Genomic DNA, 6000 nt, shown 5'->3' on the forward strand with positions numbered 1-6000 from the left:
TGTTTTGCAAGATTAGAAGGTGCTTTGGGCATGTGCAAACAAAGGAAATTAACCCCATCTGAACCAAAGTATTCCAATATGACGACTGACTTTAAATGTCTGATTAATGCCATAAAATGCTCCTGAAAGTTTCCCCAAAACAAAGTTAAAGGCCCTGATCTACAAAGATTTACTTACGTGGGTGTGTTTGCTCGACTTCAGTGTCAATGGAAAAAAATGAAGTTATTCACTTTTGTAAGCCTGGTCTAGCTGATCCTAAAATCTGCACTGAAGGGGTGGCTCAACACTTCTGAAGAATCATTTATTTTTCCCAGACTTCTCTAGACTTCTGATGTGAAGAAAGCCACAGAAACATGTATCTTAAGCCACACAAGTTTTTCATCCCGCTGAAGTACTAGTTTGAAAGACAAATTATTTGAAGTTCAGTAGCACCATCAGAATTCAAAATTTACATAAACATTTAAGATACAGATGTAGTCAATACAGATACTTATTAGTCTCATATAACACTATTATAACAGCATTTGCCTTCCAAAAATACAAAGATAAAATACAGCCAGGTTAGCAAAAAAAGTTATCTGATTTCCTATGCAACATCTTAGAGTACTCAAGAAGCTGAAATACAGATGATGCCAGTCTGAGGTTTTAGTGGTCATTACTTCCTCGGCACTCTCCAACCATACTCTGTAACATTACCTAACACTACAGTCAAGAAAAATCGAAACAAAACCCCAGTCTTGGCCACAACAGTCAACGCAGCCTTGGATCTGCTTACTGATGATCCCTACGGCAGTATCCCGCTCGGCTGTGGGGCTCGGATACAAGCCAGGGCTAGCAGTCCTCACAGGAGACCCTCAGCTTGAGGGCTCATTTCAGCTGAGCGCGACTTCGATCCACTGACTTTTGGGACATGGCGTGAAACCCAGTGCTCTACGCAGGTGCCTACCCAAACTGACAACAGAAAGAGTATTTCCCATCCTATTTTCAGTTATCTTTCACATTTTTAAAGAATATGTGTTTAAAGGGAACAAAACTCATGCCTAAGTATTAATGTTTACTTACTCAATTTCTAGCATTAACATTACTATCATCTTGATCTCTGATCCTGCAATCAGCCATGCATGTAAACTTTACCTAAGGGTGCAGTCCCACTTGTTTCAATGACTTGCTTCAGTGCCAGTTTCTGCTTTGATGCATTGGCACCATTAAGGATAAACCCCCATAGGTGGAAATGGCAGTAAGAATGACCTCTTAAAACCTAAAATTAAACTTGTCCTACAGTTAGTTGACAGCATCTTTTCAATATGACTTTTTCCCTACTAAATTCAGCATACATATGGGAATTTGTCCAGGTTTGCCTTCAAAACCTGGCAATTGAGAATACAATCTGCAACCCTACAGCTCTAAGTCATTGGTCTGAATGCAGCTGGGGACTATAGTGATTGAAAGAAGTTACCATATGGCAACTGTAAAGCAGTTTGTATTTAAAAAAAAAAAAAGTTAGTGGCTGCCACATCATAAACCCCATCACTATAAAACAGCATCCTACTGGCATTCTCAAGGAGAACAAAAACGAAATAAATACCAAGAATGAGCTACCTACTTGTATTTGGAGGTGGTTCCTCCAGGACAAAAACTAAACCATTCTGCTACAGTAGTCTAAGAAACTACATTTCTCCTCATTAATCAATCTGTTCCATCAACTAGCAGAGGACTTCCAGTACTAGAAGCCCGGAACCTTTCACGAGGGCTTCACAGAAACCACAGACTGTGTATGTATGCACGGAAGGTGTCCTATCTGAAAAAGGCTGCTTGATGTGACGCAGCAGAATAAGGACATGTTCCTAAAGCAGTCTTTGTGTTAATGCTGACACCAATTTTTACATTAACATCAAGGTAGCTTACTCAAACTGTGATCAAAGTATGAGGCAAAACAGTTGGATCCAAGTAGGGAATACAGATGAAAGAACGTATTTCTTTTCACTAACGGTTTGAACACAAGGAATTATCTATTGAAAATGTACAGCTTTTGTCTGCAGACAGCACATATAGAAAAGTAAAACCATGCAGCTACTTTGTTCATACAGTAAACTTTGACCACATAAACTGACATGTGCCACACCGCAGACTTTCCCATCACCGTCACATGACAGCCATCATTTATCAGAGCAAACAGACTGCCAATTTCATTCTTCGGGAGCTGCAGGAAGTATGCAAAGCTCAAAATAAAGAATATTCCTCTAGTGCAGAAGCATAGTTCTCTGCTCTTCTACATGAATATTGACAAAAAACCTAAATTGTGAACTGCAGTTTTTCAATAATTCTGTTACACAGTACGCGGCACACCAAAGATTTGTTAAGTATTTTTCTAGCTATTTCAAATAATGCAGCAATTTAAATATACTTTCAATTTCGTTCATTTGTTTCATAGCCAAAGAACTGTTGTTAGGCAATAAATATTCCCCTGAAAATCTCTCTTCATAATACGAAATATAGATTAAAGCTACCTTGGGCTCACTACTCCCATTCCAAATGAAGTTCTTCAGATTTCAAAGAGCAGTACTGGGGTCCAGATATTAAAAAGTTATTGAAAACTGGACCAGTAGCTCTGCGAGCAGCAAAACCAGGGCGGCCCCATTTCCTGCATCAATTTCCAGCTTGAGATAAGTGTTGACGTGAAGTCTCCGGCATGCAGGTTAAGAGCTCTCTTCTACCTGGCTTCCTTACTTTCACAAATTTTGTAGAAATTGCTCACCTGGGAGACCTCCGCTGCCAAATCTGTTTGAAATCAGCTAACAGCCAGAAGAGTTATTAGAAGAACTGACGGCACACAGATACTGCAGTTGCATTTGAGCTGCACCTCGTGAGGAAATAAAGCTAACGAAACCTGTGGAGTAATTACTGGCAATCGCTGCTACCAACTATGGCCACCCTTTCACACGCCTGGTATCGCTGGATCTTTTTCTTTGAAATTCAGCACAGTGCCAGTGCTGCTCTCTTTCTGTTCCCATCACAGATGCTACCTTGTCCCAAAATTAACCCTGACACCCTGGCTGTGCAAAACACTTCCATAGTCTCTGCTTTATGCCCACGTTCAGCAGGAACCTCCTATAGCTAAATTTACAGACACGCATCAGAAACACGGGTGGAAGCGCAAGGTTCTGTTGTTTGGAAAGGAACAGTTCTTACATCTATGAAGCCTGCAGAAACATAGAGTTATGGCAAAACTGTACTGCCTACTGACAGAGATACTGCAAGTGTAACTGAAAAAGCAATTTTATTGGAAATCCCTCTTCAAGGGCTTACTTCCCAAAAATGAAAGCAAAAGACTCTGAGGTAAACTTTCATATCTTGCTTCCCTGACTAAAGGTCAATTTTGCTTGCAAAATTTGCCTGAAGTTTCATTCAGCTGTCTATGAATTATTAAGAGAAAGACAATACACGTTCCTTGGCAACATGCTCCAAGTTTTAAACTGGTTTTGGATCATTCTGCCAGTCTGAGTAAATACAAGCATCTATTTTTTAATTAATGACCAGGCTCTGCTTAGGGTTAAATCCAGCAGGTACGCCTGAATACACCTTCTTAACAACCAGGAGGTTCAGAAATATTTATAACCTCGTTTTCCCAATGCAAAGTAGCCCGTACTCACATGCATACCAGACATCCAGACCGGACCATTCTGAAATGAGTGCAATAAACCTGTATATTTGTAATATTGTATCATGGAGAAGAAGACACGCTAGCCCTCGGCCTGAGGGATGTGCACACAACTTTACGCACAGCAAGCCTGCGGGTCCACGCAGCACAGAAAGTTTCGCGCAGCCTCCGCAAGAACAGGGGCCTGTGCGTGTCCAATACGGTTTTTTAACCGTAAGGAAGACGAGGAGGCTTGATGAAGTGTTATGATCGAACATTTAAATTAATGACTCAGAAATTTAAAGCAGTCGTGCTCCTGCTCGATGCAGGGATACAAAACAGAACAGCGAGGGGGAAAAAAAAAAAAAATTAATAGAAAATAATTCCACGCAGGCCAAGCGTGGATACAGGCGACTCGCAAATCAATTTCATTAATTTCGCCCTTTTACATGTTCCGGCCCCGGCCGGCTGTGCCGAGCGGTGCCGGCACTGGGCTGCCCGCGCCCGGGAGCTGAGCCGCGACCGGCTCACGTCGAGCACCAAGCCGGGGCGGCGAACGCCACCACCGGGGAACGAGCAACCGCCCCGCGATCGCGGCAGCCAGGCGGGAAGGGGCCGCAGAGGGAGCGGGGGGGGGGGCGCGGCGGAGGCCTCCCCTCACAAACTTACTTCCCCTCCGCCCGCCCCCCGCAGCCAGCCCAGCCCCGGGCGGCGCAGAACGCCACGGCTCCCGCCCGCCCGCCCGACCCCTCGGCCCCGCGGGCGGGGGCTCGGGCCCGGAAGAAAGTTGCTGAGAAACTTTCTGTGGAGGAAGGGGCCGGGGATGAGGGACGCCCCCCACCCCCCGCGGCGCGGCGGCGGGGCCGCCCGGCGGGGAGAGGCCGGGGGCGGGCGGCCGGGGCCTAGCGCCTCGGCAGGCGCCGCCGCCGCCATCGCGGCCGCCTCTCCCGCGGGGCGGGGGAGCGGGGACGCGGCCGGGTCCTCACCTGCCTCTCCTCGGCGTGGCGGGTGGGAGAAGGAGGGGGGAAGGGAAGGAAGCGGGGGCCCCCCCCGCTCCTCCCGGAGCCGCGGCGACCCGGGGAGGGAAGGGGGGAGGAGGGGAAGGGAGGAGGGACGAGGAGCAGGAGGAGGGAGCCGGGCGCTCCGGTGCGTGCGGGGAGCCGGAGCCTCGCTGCGGGAGGAGGAGGAGACTCCCCGCCCCTACGGCCGGGCTCTCCGGCGGGCACGGCGGCCCCTCCTCCGCGGCGCGCTTCCCCCCCGCCCCCGCGGCCGCCCCATGCGCCCCGGGCCAGGCTCGCCGCGCCTCCCGGCCGGGGCAGCGACTCCACGCCCGAGTCGGAGGCTGCGGGGAGGAGCCGGGCGGCCCCCGCGGAGCCGGGCTGGCGGCGGCGGCCCCCTCCTCCGCGCCGCTGCGCACGGAGCCAACATGGTGGAGGCGCTCGGAGCGGCCGCTCCCCCGGCGGCCCCGCGGTGCGGGGGCGGCGGGGAGGGAGCCGGGGCTTGCCCTGCCCTGCCCTGCGCTGCCCCGCGGCTTCGGGGGCGAGGCATGGGCCGCGGCTCGGCCGAGGGCAGCCGCCTACCCCCGTTCTTGTCTCCCCGGGCTGGACCCGGGGTTGGGTCGCGGGACCCTTGTCGGGGTAAATGCGGGGGGGCGGCCGAGCCGCTGAGCTGCTTCTCCCGCTTCCCGCCGTGTCGGGCGGGTGACCTCGGTAAGCCTCTCTCAACAGAGAAGCTGAACGTGAAAGATTTCGGCAGCGGAGCCCTTCGGCGTCGTGTGGGAAAGGCGAGCAAAAGTAACTTTAAAACTCCTCAACCAGGCGTCTCCAGGTGGGCCACGGCTTAGGCTTGGTAAATTTAATTTCTTTGGGTCAAACGGATGCAAAACGATCCTTCCGAAGTGCGGGTGCTGCAGGGGGCTGAGGCGCTGCAGCGGCAGGCGCGGAGCCGCGATTGCGGCTCGGGAAAGCCCAGTGCTGCACCACAGAATAAACCTGTCGCCCAAACACTGACCAAACAAAGAACAAGCCTGTAAATAACGCACCAGTAACTCCATGGTATTCTATGTTACGGGTTTCCCACTCATCACAATTCCAGAAGTCAGCGTTTCGCATTTTAAGAAATAAAAAAACTGGATTTGTGTCAAGGTGGGCTTCACAGAGAAAGGTCGTTCAAATGCATCTAGCCTTCAGAATTGCAGATAGCAGGAAGAAGCAAAAGAAAAGAACCCTAAAGAACCGAAGTTATTGAAGTTTACACGGGCTAATCAGCAGTTCTCATTCAGCATTATCCTTTATTGTTTTCAGCTCTCTAATAGTCAAATTTGGCACTGGAATAGCATTTACGTCTCTTGCCTCTTTACTTGG

General features: G+C 49.7%; 1 protein-coding gene across 1 annotated transcript in view; it reads right to left on the reverse strand.

Moving 5' to 3' along the window:
• The window catches only part of YES1 (YES proto-oncogene 1, Src family tyrosine kinase), a 51984-nt gene extending 47302 nt beyond the window's left edge, over positions 1-4682 (reverse strand). Inside the window, exon 1 of the mRNA XM_050890985.1 lies at positions 4624-4682. The gene's annotated coding sequence lies outside the window, so the exon portion shown is untranslated. The remainder of the gene's footprint in view (positions 1-4623) is intronic.
• Positions 4683-6000: the final 1318 nt, after the last annotated feature.

The sequence above is a fragment of the Gymnogyps californianus genome, chromosome 2 (assembly GCF_018139145.2).
Source record: "Gymnogyps californianus isolate 813 chromosome 2, ASM1813914v2, whole genome shotgun sequence".
NCBI lineage: Eukaryota > Metazoa > Chordata > Aves > Accipitriformes > Cathartidae > Gymnogyps > Gymnogyps californianus.